Source organism: Podarcis gaigeae (assembly GCF_964106915.1).
Source record: "Podarcis gaigeae genome assembly, chromosome: 11".
NCBI lineage: Eukaryota > Metazoa > Chordata > Lepidosauria > Squamata > Lacertidae > Podarcis > Podarcis gaigeae.
Window position 1 is genome coordinate 27,073,925 of NC_139687.1, and position 21,689 is coordinate 27,095,613.

The window sequence follows — 21,689 nt, forward strand, 5'->3', positions numbered from 1 at the left end:
TTTGAGCTGCACTGTGAATAAAAGCTACTCTCGTAAAACTATACTGATGCTCTGACAATTCAACAGATGCTCGTTTCATCATCAACAAGGCAGGCTTTGTTTCTTTCCAGCAATTTGCATCAGGAGCTCCACTCCCCCTTGCCATTTGGAGCAAACGAAGCACCGCGAGTCCTCTTCGGCTTCCCGTATTTAATTCGAGGACTGGGGCTAATTTATGGCACTCCTTTGAAATATTTTTATATTGGGCCACTCCACTAGGACAACATAAAGCAGAGAGTAATTTATTTCTATGCAGTCGTTACAACAGCAAGTGCCTTGATGGATAGGGCTGAGTGCCGTGATGAGATATTTAACGATCACTAGTGATCATCATGAATAAAGTCCATTTGAAGCTAAAGCAAACATCGCCATCCACTGCAATCAATGACCCCGGCAATCAGCTCAGTAGTCCAAATGAAGTCAGCAGGAGTCTGGCATGAGATTTCCCAGAATTACTGCCAAGAATCCAGAAGCAATGTTGTCAGGCGTGGAGAGTCCTCCCCTCCCTTCGGCAACTTCGCAGATATGAATTAACAAGCAGTTGATAAGATTTATGGTCCGTTTACTACAGCATCATGTTGCAAGCACAGATACACAGCTCTCCGCAAGGAGAGCAGTTGGCTAGTCTAATCTCCCTTCTGACTTCCACCGCATTTTGGGCGCCAATGGGAAGTTCCTCCCTCCCTCTAAATCCTTTGCTCTCTCATACGTTTGGACCTCCGAGTTCATGGTGAAGGGGGTCCCCCATGCTCTCAAGTGACATCTCAACTAGCTGCCCCCTCCCTTCTGGTTCTGTTGTCATTATCTCATAACTGGGTAACTCCTCCCTAAGCTGTTCAGCTCCTGTCTCTCTCTGTACTGTACTTCTAAACATGCTGTGGACAAGTGGGGGCGACTTGCCCCTCCAGCTCTCCATTGGAGAGAAGCTGGTCTGCCATAGAACACATTCCCCAGTCCTCGTCTTCTGATCATTCCCTGACAGATGTTGAGCATGAAGAGAGGCCAGGCAAGGGCTTCTTGCCCTCTGGTATACACATGGAAATGACCCGTGACTCCACGTAAACCACTGTTTCTCTGCCTGCAACACAGTCGAGCAAATATATAGCCATTTTGTTAACTTTTGTTGTTTAATCATTTGACCGTTATTAATAATAATCAACAAAACTCTGCTCCAGATGAAATTACTTCAGATCATAATATTCTTCAAGAATATATATATATATATAAACATTAAATTATGTTAATAATCTCAGAGCTGTTGATTTTGCTAAGCAAGGTTTGGGTCAGCTGACTTTCCAGATGTGGAGATTCTCCACATCTCGTATAACTTAGGAAACCGTACTGAAATATCTGTAGGGAAGTTTTCACATCAAAGAGGATGCAAAAAAATGGTTCCGAGGGTTTGCTATTTTTCCCCTCTTGAAAGAGAGGCAGCCTATGGTTCTGTCCCCAAGCATGTTCTTCCATTTTAAAGTCAGTATGAAGGAATTAATAGTTGCCTCCAGTTTTTCTGGATGATGACTTGGGTAAATATTAATGATGGGCAAAGCTCAAGAGAGTTGAGGGCTTGGTTTGGAAGAGTATCCAAAACCTAACTAAAAGAGTGTACCTTCTTTGATGTGGAAATCAGGCTGGAGATCTCAGAACAAGCTACTATGAAATTAATGCTGATTCTTTGCTTGATCCAGATCTGAGTTACCTTGAATGTTGTTTGGAGTGTGAGAGCAAGATGCCTTTGCTGTTGAAAAGTGTTGCCAAGGTGGAGTTTAGCAAATTTTCGAAAGTTGTTTTCTTTGTCAGGTAATATTTAGACTTTGTGTTGAAGCCTGAAGAAAATAAAAATCACACTGGTAGCTTTACATGTTTTTTTAATGATAGCTGAATATTTTTCCTGCTCTCTTTCATGCTATGTGTTAGTTCTGGCCCAAGGATATTTAGAAAACAAATGTTTAAAACTACCCAAAAAGCAAAAACTCCAAGCGCTATACTCTACATTCTTTTTTTCCAACCCTGCATTCATTGCAGTGGTTGGAGAGAGAAAAAACTGTGTAAATAATAATAATAATAATAATAATAATAATAATAATAATAATAATTTTATTTATATCCCTCCCCAGCCGAAGTCGGGCTCAGGGCGGCTAACAACACTAAAACAGTGCAACATTATAAAAACATTATAAAAAATAATTAAAATCAAAATTGATGGCAACCATAAACTAAAGTTTTGTAAAGATTGCCAAAGGAAGGAGTCAGGCTGTGCCCTGACCAAAGGCCTGGTGGAACAGCTCCGTCTTGCAGGCCCTGCGGAAAGATGTCAAGTCCTGCAGGGCCCTTGTCTCTTGTGACAGAGCGATCCACCAGGTTGGAGCCGCAGCCGAAAAAGCCCTGGCTCTAGTTGAGGCCAGCCTAACCTCTCTGTGGCCTGGGACCTTCAAGATGTTTTTATTTGAAGACCGTAAGTTCCTCTGTGGGGCATACCAGGAGAGGCGGTCCCGTAGGTACAAGGGTCGTAGGCCGTATAGGGCTGTGAAGGTTAAAACCAGCACCTTAAACCTGATCCTGTACTCCACCGGGAGCCAGTGCAGCTGGTATAGCACCGGATGAATGTGATCTCGCAGCGAAGACCCCGTAAGGAGTCTCGCTGCAGCATTCTGCACCCGCTGGAGTTTCTGGGTCAGTCTCAAGGGCAGCCCCATGTAGAGCGAGTTACAATAATCCAGTCTGGAGGTGACCGTCGCGTGGATCACAGTGGCTAGGTCAGGGCGAGAGAGGTAAGGAGCCAACTGCTTAGCTTGGCGGAGATGAAAAATGCCGCCTTTGTTATAGCTGCAATCTGCGCCTCCATGGAGAGGGAGGTATCGAAGATTACACCCAAACTCTTAACGGACAGTGCTGGCACTAATTGCACCCCCCGCAAGAGATGGGAGTTGCCTCCTCAATCCCATATTGTCCCGTCCCAGCCAGAGGACCTCTGTCTTAGAAGGATTTAACTTCAACCGGCTCCTACGTAACCATCCAGTCATAGCTTCCAAGCATCTGATCAGTGTGTCTGGGGCCAAGTCAGGATGGCCATCCATCAACAGATAGAGTTGGGTGTCATCAGCATACTGATGGCAGCCCAGCCCAAAACTCCGGACAAGCTGGGCGAGGGGGCACATAAAGATGTTAAAAAGCATCAGGAAGAGTATCCCACCCTGGGGCACTCCACACACCAAGGAGTGGCGGGATGACAATTCCCCCCCAAGCGCCACGCTCTGTCCCCGACCAGAGAGAAATGAGCGCAGCCATTGAAGGACTGTGCCCTGGATCCCCACGTCGGCAAGGCGGTGGTCCAGGAGTTCGGGATCGACCATGTCGAAGGCTGCTGACAGGTCTAGAAGAATCAGCAGCCCTGACCCGCCTCGATCCAGCTGCCTGCGGAGATCATCTGTTAGGGCGACCAGAGCCGTCTCGGTCCCATGACCAGCGCGGATCCAGAGCCGATGTTTCATCCAGAAACCTACCAAGCAACCACTCTACACAAACACACGTGTAATGTGTTTAAGACTGAGCGCAAGTCAGGGACTTTTTGCACATTATGCACAAGTCTCTGGATTAGAATCTGTGGAGTTGGTGTGGCATAGCATGCTGTGAATCAGAAAGCCACTGGTTTTACTCTCACTTCTGCCATATGCCTACTAGTTGGCCCTAAGGCAAACCACTTTCAGCCTCAGTGTTGCCATTTGTGATTATAATACAGTGGTACCTCGGGTTACAGACGCTTCAGGTTACAGACTCCGCTAACCCAGAAATAGTACCTTGGATTAAGAACTTTACTTCAGGATGAGAACAGAAATCGCACGGCAGCAGTGTGATGGCAGCAGGAGGCCCCATTAGCTAAAGTGGTACCTCAGGTTAAGAACAGTTTCAGGTTAAGAACAGACCTCCAGAACGAATTAAGTTCTTAACCCGAGGTACCACTGTACTTCACAGGCAGTGCTTTCCCCCCAAGAAAAACAGGTGCCAAAACTCACCATGAAGTTGCTACAGTAAGTTGCCGGACACCTCGGGGCAGCCCTGAACAGATGCCGGTTAGACAACAGCCACATTCACCACCTGCAGAGGGGCTAAGATGTACAGCAAGCTGTCTCCCTGTCTGGTTTGGGGGTCACCCCTAGTTCTGGTGCAGGACAAGTAAAAGCACCACTGCCTCCCTCATTGTCTTAGATTCAGGCAGATGGCTAAGGCAGTCATCTAAGGGCCCTCACACAAACACAAGTGTGTGCGATGGTAGAGGCCTGGCTGGAAAGCTTAAAGTGCACCTCTAGTACACAGGAGATAGACTGAAGAAAAGGAAATATGAATTGGCCCCATTTCATAGCTTGACCAATTGTGGCCAGGAGTGGCTAGGAGCTAGATCTAAAAAAAGGTGTAGACTCACACATGCTGGCCAGCTTCTGTTTTGACTTGAAATACTGTGGATGCTCGGGTTGCAAATGTGATCCATGTGGGAAGCACGTTCGCAACCCACAGTGCCACATGTGGGTTGCGATTCAGTGCTTCTGCACATGCGCAAGCGATGAAACCCAGAAGTAACCCATTCTGGTACTTCTGGGTTCGGCACAGTGCGCAACCCAAAGCATTTGTAACCCAAGGTATGACTGTATTCGTTTTGGGCTTCTCAGAAGTATTTACATATAAGAAGCGGGCTGGGGCAGCACTAGCCCTCAATGGCCCTCACCTGAGAGGTGCTGGAACTGCACTCGGGCGCAGAAAAAAAAAGCACTGTTTACCAGATTGTTGTAAGGATTGCAACTAAATAGGCACAGGAAGTGAGCGAGATTTGGAGCTGAGATGCTGCATAAATGGTGGTTAGCCCTTTATCTGACTACAGCGTCCCACACGAAATGGTCCTTAAAACAACTTTCATACACTTCGTCCCAACAGTGTTCAAAATGCAGACGTTCATTTTGTAACCCACCACAGCGGGGATGAAAACAGCCTGGAGCCATTTGGAATGGGGAAGATATGAATGGGAAAGGGTTTGGCACCAGCCCATTGTTTTTAAAGAAGTCCCTAAGTGGCTTGCTTTTTAAAATAAATAAAAATAATATTTGGCAGACACGTGTGTGCATAAAATTTGCTTGCACACTCTGAGATGCAAAAATTCCCGTGCTCAATTCTTCAGCATCTTCTGGTAGGGCTGGGAGGGTCTGGTAGGCTGTAGTATAGACACTATTGTCTATACTACAGTATATGGTATATGGTATATACCATATACCATATACCATATATATACCATATACCATATATAGTATATGGACCAACGACCTGACTCAGACTGGTTCTAGACACATAAAAAAAAGTGTTTCAGGAAAGCGGAACTCTACAGCACCATCTGGTGTCAATGGTGTTATAAAGCATTTAAAACTATTTCTCTACTAATGTAGCTGATTCCTCTGTAAGAGGCAGCTTCATAAGTTCTATTGTTTTTAATGCATATCTTAGAGTTCATTTATACAATCATAGAACTGTAGATAAGGATAATCTAGTCCTTGCAATGCAGGAATATGCAGCAGTCGAACCTGCAACCTTGGCATTATCAGCATCATACTCTAGGTAAAGTTAAAGGGACCCCTGACCGTTAGGTCCAGTCGTGGCCGACTCTGGGGTTGTGGCGCTCATCTCGCATTGTTGGCTGAGGGAGCTGGTGTCCAGCTTCTGGGTCATGTGGCCAGCATGACGAAGCCGCTTCTGGAGAACCAAAGCAGTGCACGGAAACGCCGTTTACCTTCCCGCCAGAGCGGTACCTATTTATCTACTTGCACTTTGACGTTCTTTCGAACTGCTAGGTTGGCAGGAGCAGGGACCGAGCAACAGGAGCTCACCCCGTCGCGGGGATTTGAACCACCAACCTTCTGATCTGCAAGTCCTAGGCTCTGGGGTTTAACCCACAGCGCCACCCGCGTCATACTCTAACCAACTGCTTATCCAGGCTAATGCACATCTTAAGCCATTTTCCAGCCATCCCAAACTTTGTTAATATTGGGATGGCTGTTTGTAATGTAGTTGGTGGGTGGTAGAGGGTGGGAAGAATGAGAATTTCTAAAGGAACATCTTTGCCAAGGTCTGTTGTATGTCATTAAAATGCATTTAACGTAACAGTGCCCTAGGCTTCGTGCTATTCAAGGAATCTCTCTCGCTTTTTGATAGGTGAAAAGAAAAGTGGCCTTGAAGAGCTTAGAAACAATCCGCCTTCCTGCCGAGCTCTTCTCTCAACATCTTAACTTGAAATGGTGCAAATCACTCAGCAGGGAAAGGCGGGGAGGAAAGTACACAGCGAGGAACTCAGGAGAGGAAAATGGACATGATCAGCAGCAGCAGGGACTTGGTGTGGTAGGACTAGATCGGGGATGGGGCACTTTCAGCTGTTGGTGAAATCCAACTCCCATCAGCCCCAGGCAGCATGGCCCAATGGTCAGGGCTGATGGGAGTTATAGTCCACCCCACCCCCCATCATTCAGCCCGGACACTGAGGTCCAGCTCTGGTGGTTCCCTCACTGCAAGTGAAGCTACAGGAAACCAGATGGAGGGCCTTCTCAGTAGTGGCACCCGCCCTGTGGAACACTCTCCCATCAGATATCAAGGAGATCAGTAGCTACACAATTTTTAGAAACGTCTGAAGGCCATGTAGGGATGTTTTTAATCTTAGATGTTTTGTTATGCTTTTACATGTGTTGGAAGCCAACCCCCCAAGTGGCTGGGGGAACTCAGTCAGGTGGGTGGGGTACAAATAATAAAATTATTGTTATTTCTTCAGAAGTAAGCCCTCTGAGTTTGATGGAGCTTGCTCTGAGGTACATGCATCAAGAATTACAGCCTTAGCTGGCATTTCAGCTGATTGCAGCTGTATTTTACAGGCGGAAAAAAATCCAGTTTGATCCCACGCTAATTATATACCTGCATGATGTTCTTTTAAGAAATGAAATTACGGTAAGTGTTTTAAATATTATGAGGTTTTGAAAAAGCCAGTAATGGAAGGAATAAATGGTTTTGGAAACCATTAAAGCTTTTTGACAAACACTGACAAAAGCAAAGAAATGAAAAGCGATGCTGAGTCCTTGTAGCCTGCTGTTTGTCATTTGAGGTTTTTCTTACTTTCGCACTACCACTCAGCATAATTTAAAGTAAAGGGGCCGATTCGATCAACAATTCATGATCGTTTCATTGCACAAGCCCTGGGGAGGAACCTCTTTCTGTTAAAAAGCCTCAGCTTAGTGCTAGGTGTTCCGAATCAATGCAGCTTTCCTAGAATTGTAGACCTGGAAGGGACCTGAGGGTCATCTAGTCCTACCCCCTGCCATTTTTCCAAATTCTGTATGAAATGAACAGAAATGAACAGAAGCTAAATGCAGGTGCTTTGCAGGGCATTATTTGAAAAGGACTTTAAAAGTTACTTCATTAAGTAAGAGCTGTAAGGAAATCCGCTCCACTTCCTAGTGGGGAGGCGTTGCGGTAGCCACCCACTCCCCCCAGGGGCGGGGGATGAAGTCCCGCGTTGCCCTGGGGATCCTGGCCGCATCAGCACACAGCCAGCCAATCCGCCTGCTGGTGGGGGCGTGGCCAGGACCATTTAAGTGAGGGCGCTAGCCAAGGGGCTTCTTCTTGGCTCACTTCCTGAATCTCCCACCGTCCCTCCCTTTTGCAGGTTTTCATTGGCCCTGCTATGGACCTTGGTTGGTTGGCGCTGAGGGGCCTGGTAGGAATTTTTCCACTTGGCAAAATTGGCACGGGCCATTTGGTTTTCGCCTACCTCATAGCAATCGTCACAGCTTTGTGAGGTTCTGCGGTTAGCCATTGTTTGACCTTTTGATGGGGAAGGGGAGGTGTGGCCATCACCTGCCCCTCCAAGTTTAAGGGTATTCCGTTAAAGGAATCTAGGGGTGTGGATCTTGTCCGAAGCCTGGGGCGGGGCTACGGCCATGACATGACCCCGTCGGGAACACGTAGGGGAGCTCAAGTTTCTCTGCATCGATGGGGCTCCCCCTTCTGGTGGTTTACTGTTATGTACTGAGTTGAATAGGATCGAAATTGCAGCAGTCTGATTGGTCCTAGAACAATAGGATTCAGAATGCAGTATTCTGATTGGTCTTAAAACAATAGGGTCCAGAATGCAGCAGTCTGATTGGTCCGCAGGAGCCACCCAATCCAACTCCAGGTGGAAGTGAATCCGCAACCTGATTGGCCTACAGGAGAATCCCGGAACTAGCCAATCACGTAGTGCCTATTGTGTAAATAATGTATATAAAGCAGGCATTTCGGGGGAAATTCCATTCCTCACTACTATGAAATGAATAAAGAGCATGAAATCCACACTCAGCTCCGAGTATATTTCATTTACCCTTACCACTACGGGCAGGAGTCAGATATAGTCTGGTCCATTCAATGCCTAAGCCAATTATCACTCACATTCTGTAATCAATAAAGTTGTAGCCAAAATTTGCCCAATAACATTAACTTAATATCTGTGTCCTGGTGTGTTTTATTCTTCAATGAGGGGGTGGTTGCGGAGTCTAGACACGCAACAGACTCCCTTGGGAGGCGTTGGACTCTTCTTCACTAGAGGTTTTTAAGCAGAGATTGGATGGTCATCTGTCATGGATGCTTTAGTTGAGATTGCAGGGGTTGGGCTAGATGACCCCTGAGGTCCCTTCCAACTCTACAATTCTATGATTCTATAAGAAGAACTTTCATCAAATGAGAACTGCAAAAAGCATGATCACATCCATATTGTAAAAAATGGAGCCGGAGTCAAATTTCACCAAGTTTGATCATTTAACAAAGTTATAAAAAGAATTCCTAATTTCTGCATTTAGGTTTCAAGCTTGAATTTTGGAAGTGCCACTTTTTGATTGTTTTGTGTTTGGCAGGTGCTTAATAAGGTAGCTATCAATCTCCCAACTGTCAAATAATATATATATATATATATACACACACATACATACACACACAAACACACACCATTGCATGTTGTCTGTCTGGGGCTGTCACATACTAAATATCATTGCATGCCACCTGTTCCACAGTCCAGTGCTAAATATCACTGCAAATCAATGATAAAAGGCTGTCAAGTACTGAAATCAAATGTCACCTGGTGTCAAATACTGATGATTCAGTGACTACTTGAATATTCAGAATATATCAAGTTATATTTGACATTAACACTTGCTGAAGAAATTCTGAAGGTAGTTTCTGAGACCAAATCATTTCTGTAAGATATGGCATAGATCCCCATATCACATGGCAACCCATTAGAATCATGTAATCACAGAGTTGCAGAGTTGGAAGGGATCCCAAGGATCATTTAGTCCAACCCCCTGAAATGCAGGAATTCCTGGGTGGGCTTGGATGCAGGTAGCTTGCCACGCAGAACCCGTTACCGCAGGAGGCAATTTAAAGAGGCTTCAACATGGCAACCACATCCTGTGTAAATGCCCTTATTGTAGAAGCCTTCAGGATTGTGTTAAATAACATACTTAATGCACACAGTGAGATCCCTCTGAAATACCTATTTTATATGCTTTTAATGGCCTCTGATCCTTCTGTCAGCTCAGAAGAAGCATCACATTGTGCTACAAATGATATCAACAGAAATTGAAACCTAAGTGAATTGGTTTGTGCTTTCAGCTTCTTTGGTTTTTACTTGCAGAACTTGTTGCAAAGCAGCACTCAAACTTAAGTTAACACAATCTGATCCTAATTCTCTCGTCTTCTTTTTTTCAAGTGCCGATGCAAAGATTACATTGCAAAAATGCGTAACTCTCAATCGTGGAATCAGTTGCGTAAGAAATAGAACCCATCTAGCCCCACATTTCTTAATCTGCCTTTTTTAAGTGTAAGAAATAATTCACACATTATGTTTAGCAGTCAGGAGACATAGCTGTCATCAGGCAACCATGAGACATTCTACAAAGTTGTCTTGTGAGCTGTTTGCTTGGTAGGGGAGATACAAATATTTTAAATAAATAAAAATACCCAATGATACAAATTGCTTAGGTTGATATGTAGCTTTATTGATGAGCTCAATGCATTATTTATTCCATTGCTATTATAGCCCCATAAAAATACTCCAGGAGCCTGCAGTGGGAAGCCATTAAATAAAACAGTTTTAATATGTGAGTAGGGAACCTGTGGCTCCCAGATGTTGTTGGACTACAATTCTTATCACCTTTGGCCATAGGCCATGCTGGTTATGGCTGGTGGGAGCTAAAATCCAACAATATCTAGAGAGCCACATGTTCCCCACCTTCCTTTTTATAAAGGTAAAGGTAAAGGGACCCCTGGCCATTAGGTCTAGTCGTGGCCGACTCTGGAGTTGCAGCGCTCATCTCGCTTTATTGGCCAAGGGAGCTGGCATACAGCTCCCGAGTCATGTGGCCAACATGACTAAGTCGCTTCTGGCGAAACCAGAGAAGCGCACAGAAATGCTGTTTACCTTCCCACCTGAGTGGTACCTATTTATCTACTTGTAGTCTGACATGCTTTTGAACTGCTAGGTTGGCAGGAGCGGGGACCGAGTAATGGGAGCTCACCCCGTCGCGGGGATTTGAACCGCCGACCTTCTGATCGGCAAGTCCTAGGCTCTGTAATTTAACCCACAGCGCCACCCACGTGCCTTTTTTTATGAGATACTCTTACACAAAGATATCTAGCTGTTCTGCAACACCCTTTGCTCCTCTCGCCAAAATTCAAGTGGAGGCATCCCTGACACAAAAACTGCCCCTACATGCTGTCCTCTGTACTCCTTGTTTCACATTTCTGAACTCCAATTCCAGGTGCATCATTTCCAATGAAGCAAGAAAACTCTACAATTGTATCTTGGTTTTCGAACAGCTTAATTCTCAAAATTTTTGGCTCCCAAACGCCGCAAACCCGGAAGTAACTGTTCCAGTTTGCGAACTACCATATTGTATCTTCTCCTGTCATGTCATACTTCTGGAACATCTCACTTTAGGTCGGTGTCACCCCTAACTTGGGGCATTGTCCACATTCAGTGTCCCATTTTTGTTTTCTGAAAATCGAAAAGTATGCGTTGGATTTCACAGATAGCCAGACATGCAGATATCAGGGGGCATTCTAAGAAAATAAAATATGAGCTCCAGCAACATTTCCCCCAAATCAGCTCTGCCGTTACCACCACAGAAAGATAAGTCCAGCCATTCATACGAAACTTACTATAGACGTGAATGATGAAAGAGTTTCCTTTTCTTATTTCAGAACCAATGGAAACTGAATAGAATGGTTCCTATTTGACTCGATTTTTCATTCATGGCAAACAAACACCTCCAAATGTAGGACAAACTCTTTGACTGTTGCATCACACTGGAATACACTTGATTTACAACACGCCTGCCCAATTTGAATCCATACATGCTGGCTCAGTAGGGGCTTGATAAACTTCCTGTTTTTCATCTCTGCCTTGAATGGTAGAAATCCAAGTGTTTTCAAGCACCTGGTCGGCTACGCTCCATGGCTGTAAAGTCACAAGTTGCTCAGGAGCAGATTACAGTCTTTAAATTACAGTCTTTATATAAAGTTTTGCCAAACCCCTGCTCCCCTGCACTAGCTTACCAGCAGGACATTTTCCATCTCTTCTTTCCATTCATTTATACCTGTAAAGTGTGTGTGCAAAAACTGTGAATATCATAACTTGGTATTCTGATTTGAATCCACATGCTGCAAGAAAAGAGGCACAAAAACAAAGGCTTTGATAGAATGATTTTTTAAATGATATTTGTTGTTAAACATTTTGCTGCCCTGGGCTCCTTGGGAAGGAAAGGCAAGTTATAAATTATTACTATTTTTGATTAAATTTGTATACTTCCCCTATACCTGCAGGTCTCAGGGTGGTTGCAACGTAAAATCGCAGTATTAAAAATACACAATACATAATAATAAACAGACCAATCCAATAATGCCCCCTCCAACACATGTTAAAAAGGCATTGGGTTAATTGAAATCATCATCACTCAGCTTTCACAGGGCAGGTTATAAATTTTAAATAATAATAATAATAATAATAATAATACAGCTTTCACATTCCAAAGATTGGAAAGTATTAAAATAGAAAAGACACATGCCTCAACTTGTTTTTCTTTATAGCCTTTAAAAAAATGTATCCCCCCCCCCCCGCTATTTTCAGAGAAGGAAGAACTAAAGGGCAAATTGCTCCAAAAACAATTATAACTGAAGCATCATCCACCTGTAAACCTACTTCAGCCTCTAACAAGACCAAGATGCTCTCTCACCTCCGTCATGGGGAGAAACGTTCTTCATGCACCATTAGATGAGCAAGAAGCACTCAGAGCAGTTAATGAGGCACAGGTATTCTAAACTTAGAACAGGCAACTGATTATAAGCATAGGCATTGACAGTAAACAAAGAAAAGCGGAGGTCACAGTACAAGCCTAATCATGTCTACTAAGAAGTAAGTCTTGTTGACTTTAATGGGGCCTGGGTTAGAGACTCGGACTGGTTTAAAGGAATACTTACAGGTCGGTAGCCGTGTTGGTCTGCCATAGTCAAAACAAAATAAAAAAATTCCTTCCAATAGCAGCTTAGAGACCAACTAAGTTTGTTATTGGTATGAGCTTTCATGTGCATGCACACTTCTTCAGATACCAGCACTGCATGCACACGAAAGCTCATACCAATAACAAACTTAGTTGGTGTCTAAGGTGCTACTGGAAGAAATTTTTTATTTTGGTTAAAGGAATCTTAGTGAACCAATGAAACAATTGACTCTGCAGAAATTTGCGTATTGGTAAAAAATTATTTGGAAGAAAACACATCACCATTATTAATATTATTATTTTAAAGAAATAATCTGAATTGTTTCCCCAAACAGACAATAATAAAAACAGAAGAAACGAAACATAATTCCTTGGAAACAAAAACTAATGTACACTGAAACTAATAAGGTAACAATGTGCTCCTCCTGTTTATTGAAGATTTGTCTTGATTTGCTTGCAACTCGCTTATGAGGAGGTTAGACAATGTCCAGTTTTATGGAGCATTCACTCTGATTTGCTTGCTCTCACAAATATTATGTGACAATGAACATTCATCCTGAGTTCACTGTGATTTGCTTACATGGTGGTTATATGCACATTTACCTGTCACTTTCCTAACCACAAAAAGTCAGTCTGGGTTGTTGTTGCTTTTTGTGGATTTGTTGCATCAGAGTGCTTTAATCCACTTTAACTGCACAAACCTATGCGACTGAATCCCTCCCGCAAAATATGGGCAGTCTGGAGGCAAGCAATATGAAAAGTGTTGAACAAATTCCAGCAGCATAAACTTAACATGGAAGGGAACCAGCAAAATATACACTGCTGGGGGGGATTCTTCACCAACCATTTGAAGTAGAGTGATGATATTTCAGTGTAGTGAATATATTTTTCAAAGATCAGTGGGACAACTCTCTGTTTCACTTCTCACTAGAGAGAATGCAACTACCAGTATAGGAAGAAGAATTTCATTTTCTAGATCTTAGCTTATACCACAAGGCATATCTTTTAACACAAACAATGGGCAAGTTCCTTCTTCTATTAATATCACAGCATAGTAATTTTAGAGGCGATTGCATGAACACCCTTCTCAGGATAACTAGCTTTTAAGTACATAAAAGGAAGGAACCTATACCACCTGCAATTCTTGCAACTAGAGTGACATAGTGTATCTTGTCTGATCAATTACAATTCAACCCATATGCTAGAAAAAAAAATCACTTTATGGGGTAATCCAGATTTGAGGATAGCGAGGCAGATTTTTGTAGAAGGAATGGTTGTGGGATATATACATTAGATCAGCTCATAGTTCCAGATGTGTTTGGTTTTTGTGTGTGTGTTTTTTTTTTTTTTTTTTGCCATTTTCCATATTGTGGTTTAAATATCGTTTACCAGTGAGTGCTGAATGGCAATATTGTCAATGACAACGCTTTTTACAATGTCTGTTTATGGAACACCTGCTTTGAGTACTTCAATATCTACTGAATTATTTAAGTGAATTATTGGATATCCTAATAAAGCTGAAACCATGACTGCTGCTTATTCAGAGAGTTCTGGAACAGGGAATTAGAATGTGCTGTACAACCTAAACAATGGGAAATTGTTTTGGAATCTACACAGAACATTTCTCTAGAGTTGAAATGTGGGGGTGGGTATCGTTTTGTTTGTTTGTATGTTGAATATTTTTGTGTTTTTATACTGTAAACTGACCTGTGATCTATGGATGAAGGGTGGTATATAAATTAAATGGATGGGTGGATGAGATACTGATCCACCAGTCTCAATTTGAGTCCACAATGTTTGTACTGGAAGGCACTGTCTAATAATTATACGATGAAGATCTAATGCTAAAAAGGCCTCATTGAGGCATATGATGTATCTGGAGATATATTCATCCTAGCCTGAAATCATTACCCATATGAATTGTGTACTAGCAAAATCTTCAGTATTGCCAGATGTTCATGTACTTTTGAACTACCATATATTTCTACAGTATGGGAATTAATAGCAGCACAACAAAAGTGGATGTTGGAATCCCTTATGGTTGACAAGAGACTTGCACTTTGAGCTTGGAAGAATCAATACCCACCATCCATTATGCAGTGGTCTGAGGACCTGACCACCCTTGCTGCATTTGAACATATATATTTTTAATAAATATGAATTCTGTGTGGATACCTGTTTGGACATCTAGGGGGCTTATATTGATTTATATGTTTAATTTTAGAAGGAAAAGCTTGTGGCTATTACAGTCTCAAATGAACTCATAGTGTGTATTGTTATTGTCGGGTGTGTGTCATCCCCCTAACTTTTTTAAAAAAATCTATCTTTGTTATTTGTTGTTTCTTTGTTAAATTTGACACTTTTTTAAAAAAAGGCCAGGTCTTTGCCAACCACCTGAATTAGTGTAGCGATGGTTTTGTTAGATGGTTTTGTTAGATTGTAATACCTGTTTCATTACATAAAACCAAAATAAATATTTTATAATAAAAAAAATAGTGTAGCGATGGGCCATGATGGAGCTCGCTCAGCAACACATTTTGGCATGAGGGAAATGGCTGTTTACAACCCATATAATAACCTTGGATGCAAATAGACTACCTGACTGCTAAGAAGCAAAGTTGCTTTCACCTTCCAGTGTTTCGTGCAATGAGTGCAAAAGCACAGGTATAACTCACAACCACCAGGGCATTGTAAAACATCCCACTATATAACCTTTAAACATTTTCTTATTAAGATTTAATGCAATAACTTGAAAAATATCAAAGCCTCTGTTCTTCTGCATTAAGTCCTGTCTCTGTTGGCCTCCTCACCACAACAATATCTGCTGAAGTTAGATGATTCTGATGCATCCTAGTTGTTCTTGTAGAACTTAGGAGTCACAACTGCATGTCACAAGGTGCCACGGTTGCTGGCTTAGCGTGTTTGATTTGGAAAGAGCAGCATGTTGGCGTTCACTGCCCAGTCACCCCCACTTCATTCTTTCCCTGGTGTGATGGGGAGAAACAAACCAGGACGCCTTGGCTTCTCATGGCGTCTGAATGTGGGATCCTGGTTTCTTCCTCCCAAATTAGTAAGTGATTCTGGATTGTACAGAGAAACAACCACAATCCTGGATTTATATGTCATAGGAAGCTTAACCGGCTTTCCTGTTCACGTACCATCCAACATTCCTCAGATGAAAATAGTGACATTTCTCACTCCCAACCCCCATTTTTTGTCATCTCGCCTGCCTGCAGAGCATTGCTTATCAGAAGAAGGCAATTGCCACCCCTATTTACTCCAACAGGACACAACACACACACTGTCCGCCATCCTGAGAAAACAACTTAATCCCGATTTTATTTTATTTTATTATTTGGTAGATGTACAAAAAAAACCACACACACCAATAAATAGATTTTAGAAAGGAGCAGGATTAGACATGAGTGCACAAAGCATTTTTTTTTAAATCTAGATGCATCATGCTCTGGTCCCCCTTTCTTCTTGCCCTGCCCTCTGCCTGCCCCTTAGAGCTGGCATATCAAGCCTTGGTGGAAGCAGCCTCTCCTCCTCCTTGCCCAGTCTCCTGCAGCTGCTACAAGGTGCCCAAGGAAGGGAGGAGGCCAGCGGTAAAAGGTAAAGCTAAAGGACCCCTGGATGGTTAAGTTCAGTCAAAGGCGACTATGGGGTTGTGGCGCTCATCTCGCTTTCAGGCCGAGGGAGCCAGCGTTTCTCCACAGACAGCTTTCCAGGTCATGTGGCCAGCATGACTAAACCGTTTCTGGTGGAACGGAACACCGTGGCGGAAACCAGAGGGCACAGAAACACCATTTACCTTCCCATTGCAGGGATTTGAACCGCCAACCTTCTGATCGGCAAGCCCAAGAGGCTCAGTGGTTTAGAACACAGCGCTACCCGCATCCCCTTGGCCGGCAGTGGGGGCTATGGAGAGGCAACAGGATGCTCAGGACAAGCTCCAGCTCATCCTCTTCCCTAAGCTCACTGACAGTGGTGCTGGTGGAGGAAATAGGGATGTTCCAGGATCAAATCAAAAGCCAGGATGGCTTTCATAATTCTGGGACTGTCCCTGGAATATAGGGACACTTGGAGGGTATGTATTCACACTAGGCAAAGTGAAAACAGGGAGCCTGCATGAGCACACTGCTCATTCTCAATAAACCATGATGTGTCATTACCTCTGGTTTATCCTGATGTATAAACAATGTCAATCTGTACAGACCTAGGAAGAAAATAGGCTTTAGACAGGAACACAGAGCAGTGACTTAGACTACTGGTACATCTGGCTCAGTATTGTCTACCTTTGGTCTTCCTGATGTTGCTGAACTACATCTCCCATCAGCCCCAGCAAACATGGCCAAAGGCCCTCCCCACATCTGGTCTAAACTGACTGGCAGTGGCTCTCTACCTGGAGATGCAGAGGATTATACCTGGGACCTCCTGCATGCAAAGCAGGTGTTCTACCACCAAGTTAAAACCCTTCTCCATTCAAGAGGATGGAATGGAGCAAGTGACCAATGTGGGAGGAGGGAACACCCAGAAAAAAGAACCATACGACAAAGTGTGATCTGGAGTCCTGTAGTTGCAGACACAGCCTCCCCTCCTTGATACAGTGGTACCTTGGGTTACATACGCTTCAGGTTACATAAGCTTCAGGTTACAGACTCCGCTAACCCAGAAATATTACCTTGGGTTGAGAACTTTGCTTCAGGATGAGAACAGAAATCATGCAGCGGTGGCGCAGCGGCAGCAGGAGGCCCCCATTAGCTAAAGTGGCGCTTCAGGTTAAGAACAGTCTCAGGTTAAGAACAGGCCTCCAGAACAAATTAAGTTCTTAACCCAAGGTACCACTGTATTGTTGTATGCACAGCTAAAGAAATGCTGGATAGAGGTTGATGTTTTTTTGAAGTAAAAAGGCCATGTTGAAATAGCAGGAAATACTAGAATTTGCCTACTTTCTGTCCTTTAAGAAATGCCTATTCCCTAACATGACAACATGAAACAAGATAAATATATCCAAATCTCTGCTACTCCATGGAACTTCAGGGCCCTTTGGAATGATGTGATTCAGGATGAATCACAAATATTATTTCATATATTTAATACGTTGAACTCTAAAACTAGGTTAAAGATTCTGCAAGTGAAGTTTGTTTTTCTCTAAATACTCGGTTGCAGTTTGGTCTAGGTTTTCCCCAAATATTAGCAAGCAGGCAAGCTGGGCAACACAGAATCTCATCTAGGATAGCTGTGGGATCATCCTTCCACACTACCATCACGGAGGTCTGTAAAGAGCGTGTGGTTCCACTGTCAAATTTTGGCACTTGGCTAAGGTCTGCCTCAAGACGACCTCTTCACACACCATGTAAAACGACTGAGTTGTTTGCCACACTGAACCAGTGTTAAACTGGTGTTTCCTTCAAGAGATCTAAAGCACAAAAGGCAAATGCGTGAAATATGCTGTAGAGTTGTCCGCAGAGAACTCTCACTCATCTGGGCTGCCTGACAAACCTCCTGGTGTACAAAGCCCCATCTTCAGAATGTATTTAAGCAGTATCATGCCGCTTTAAACTGTCGTGGCTTCCCCTCCCAAAGAATTCTGGGAACAGTAGTTAAGGGTGCTTAGAGTTCCTAAGAGAACCCTATTCCCAGAGATGAGTTTAGGAGAATGTGACCAGTTTGGTTGCATAGGCATGGAGCCTTTGGGGTGAGGGCACCGGCGGTGCTGCAGCTATGATATACAATGGAAGGTGAGAGGCAGGGAGAGCCAAACTTTGGTGTTTCACAGGGTGCCACTGAAATTAGAGACCCCAAGTTCTGCCATTGCTATTCCCCTCTCCTAGCTACAATTCCCAGAATAGTTGGACAGTCCATGCCTCTTCCCAGGGAATTGGGAACTGTAGCTCTGTGAGGGGATTAAGGATCACCAAGCAACTCTCAGCACACTTAACAAACTACAGTTCCCAGAATTTTTGCAGTGGGGCAGTCATGGCTGTTTAAAGTGGTATTTTGTTGCTTTAAATGTACAGGGGGCCTGTGACAAATTATGCATACAGAAGCACTCATGGAACCATGGCAAACACAACTGCCATGTCAAATGGCCTACACAATTTCGGAATCACTACTCTGACGACACCACAGGAAGTAGTCATGGATTATGGCTGTGTTCTCTATATAATTGCTACATTTTCAAATACAAGATTTAAGTGAGCACCTAGCATTCTTTGAAGTTTGCTGCTCATGTCTTCATCATTATCCTATTCCGTCCCCCAGGCAAGCTTTGTGTCGCTATTTATCAATATTTACTGGTTGCTCTAGCCAATCAAGTTTCCCTACCCACCTCTATACACAAAGGTATTATGTTCATTTTTACATCGAGATCACTTTTCAAAGCAACAACTGCAAGCCTGATAGTTTAATGATACTTTGTTCAAGAACTGGACACAATGCTTTAAAAAAAACATATAATTGGGATATAGTGACAGCTGCTCTGATCCTCAGAGAATATCCTAGGTCACTGCTTTGAAGTTTGTTCTACATGTCAGCACCACCAAGCTCACTCACAATGGATAAAACACTGATAAGCACTAGAATTGCAGCAACCCAGAGAGAGATATGTTGTAGGAAACAGAAGTGCTGAAATCTTTGTTGCCATGACAACAAACCCCTAATTCCATTTCCAAGGGGAAGCTATTTCCTAAATGGGGAGGGGGAAACGACTCTGCTTCTCTAAGCAAAAATAGCATGTGCACATTTTGGGGGATCAATGGATCTCAGAAACAGAGGGAAAGGGGAGCCATCTATAGGCAATTTTGCCAAAAAACAAAGAGCAGTGTTATTTTTATTATTATTTTTTTTATAAAAAAAAACAAATTACTTGCTGTTATGCAAACATCCCATGTATGACTGAAGCAGAGAATCGTTTCAAGTGCGCCCAGGGGTTGCATTTCAAGAAATGTATTCAGTTCGCTAAAACTTGTTCATTATAAAACCTCAGATAGATCACCAAAGAGACAATTAGAGGAAGCACTGAAAATATTCTCTTTCTCCTCACCCCAAACTGCAGTTTTCAGAGGATCATTTCAACAGATGAAACTGTCATAAGGGTGGGAGGTGGATTGCAGTCGTCGTGGATCTGTTCTGTTCCCAAAACCTCTAAGAAAAGGCCAGTCCATGCTGGTTTCTACCAGTTCACAGCGATAGGACTGTGAATGCAGAGTTTTGCACCTTTCAACTCCTAGCGCAGGGAGGGAGGTGTTTGTATTTTTTCAGGGACACTTCATTTCTGACTGTACTGGATGGACTGCCAAAACACGAGCTGACTAATCTACCCTTAGAGCTCTCAGTCCAAAGCGATGAAACCTCGCCTGGGTTGTGTCAGCTGCGTTAACAATTGGGAAAATGACAAGCTCAAGTGTGCAGAGGCTGTTATGTGTTTATTTTGAAGAAGGAGAGGAGCAGAAATGCCAGCTGATGGCAGGGTCTGCAGCACAATCTCCATCCCTCACCCCCATTCTCCCACAAGCATAGAAAAGGGTTCCCCATGCAACTGGGAGCCCTGGGAGGAGGAAGCAAACTCCCTGCAACTGCCTCTTCACTGGCCAATAGCATACCCCCCAACATTTCTCCAATGCAAATAGGGACGTCCTAAGGAAAAGCAGGACATTCCTGGATCAAATGAGAAACCGGGATGGCTTCTGTAAATTCAGGACTGTCCCTGGGAAATAGGGACACTCGTGGGTTCTACAATGGATGGAGACAGACTAGTCTTTCCTCTTGATGTGATGATCTTCTCAGGTGGCAGGAGGTACTGAGTCCCAGTGGCTCCTAACTTGTAGAAGAAAGCAAAGTGTGCCCCACTTCAGCTCCGCAGTCCCAGTTCAGAGATGACAACAGAGTTCAGGGTAAGGAGAGAGAACTCAGATAAAGTTATTCCAAATTTAAAAGCACCCCGCGGAAGTGCAAGAAGAGTGGTTTTGTAAAAACTGAAATTATTTCTGCTAGAATCCCATTTCCCCCCTTGAAAGGCATCTTAATTTAGCTGATATAAGTGCCCCCCTCAACCTCCCACCATCACTTATTCTCAGCCTTGTCTTATCCTCAGTTCTTGTTGTCAAAGTCTCCTGACCCAAACTTTCAAAAAATTCCCAAGCAGCAGTTTAAGAAAGTTGCAGAAGGTAAACATGAGACTACCCACAATGCTTCAATCCAACCGACGTGCCCTTTTCATTCCTACTTCGGCCCATGTATGTTTCCACCTCTCTGTTGCCTTGCCCTTTGCTCATTGGTGCCAATCAGACAAGACCCAGAGTTGCTCATGTTGTGCGATATATATATCTTTCCGAGCACCTTGCTAATTCCATTGGGCTTTTTGACACCTGAAAGGAACCTCCATGAGCCATGATTTGAAGGTACTCTGGCTAATTACAAGGAGTAAAATGTGTAACAGGAAAACCAGGGAAACTGTAATTTGAGGACAGAGCTGTTGTGAGTAGGCAAGCACGATGATAAAGTGTGGCACTGAGGACATCTACTGACAGCTGGAGAGAATTATTTCTTCAGTAAATAGGACTCTGGCGAGAGAAGAAAGAGCAAGCTCTTTTCCTTTGGTCATTAACTTTAGTTAAATCTCTGATAAGGGTCTTAAGTTTGCAAACTGAACTCCATTGCTAAATTTGCCGTTTGGCCAATCATTTTGCAGTTCAGGGCACTAATCTTTTATTATACTCATTTGTTCGTTTCCCCTTTAGAAAACATAAGAAGAAAACAGCTGGATTCGCCCTCAAGGCCTGTCTAGCCCAGCAGCCTGTTCTCACAGCAGCCAACAAGATGCCTTTAGTAAGCCTGCAAGTGAAATCTAAGTGCAACAGACAGAGTAAGGATGGACATTCAACTGCCTAAAGGTGGCCGTGTCACACAGGAGATTGCAGCCACTGAGATAAGGAGTCGCTCCATTGTCTAGAGAGGCCACTTCCTGTTTCACATGGATAAGCGGTTTTCAATGAAGCCCAATAACGGAAGCACACAGCTATACAGTGGTACCTTGGGTTACATACGCTTCAGGTTACAGACTCCGCTAACCCGGAAATAGTACCTCAGGTTAAG

General features: G+C 43.5%; 1 long non-coding RNA gene across 1 annotated transcript; it reads right to left on the minus strand.

Annotated features, from left to right (window-relative positions):
* Nucleotides 1–1,748: 1,748 nt before the first annotated feature.
* On the minus strand, nt 1,749–19,805 carry LOC310827014. The gene is made up of 3 exons (XR_014556134.1): nt 19,639–19,805; nt 11,650–11,754; nt 1,749–1,865 (listed from the first exon to the last, which is right to left on the minus strand). It is a non-coding gene; the product is annotated as an uncharacterized lncRNA (long non-coding RNA).
* Nucleotides 19,806–21,689: the final 1,884 nt, after the last annotated feature.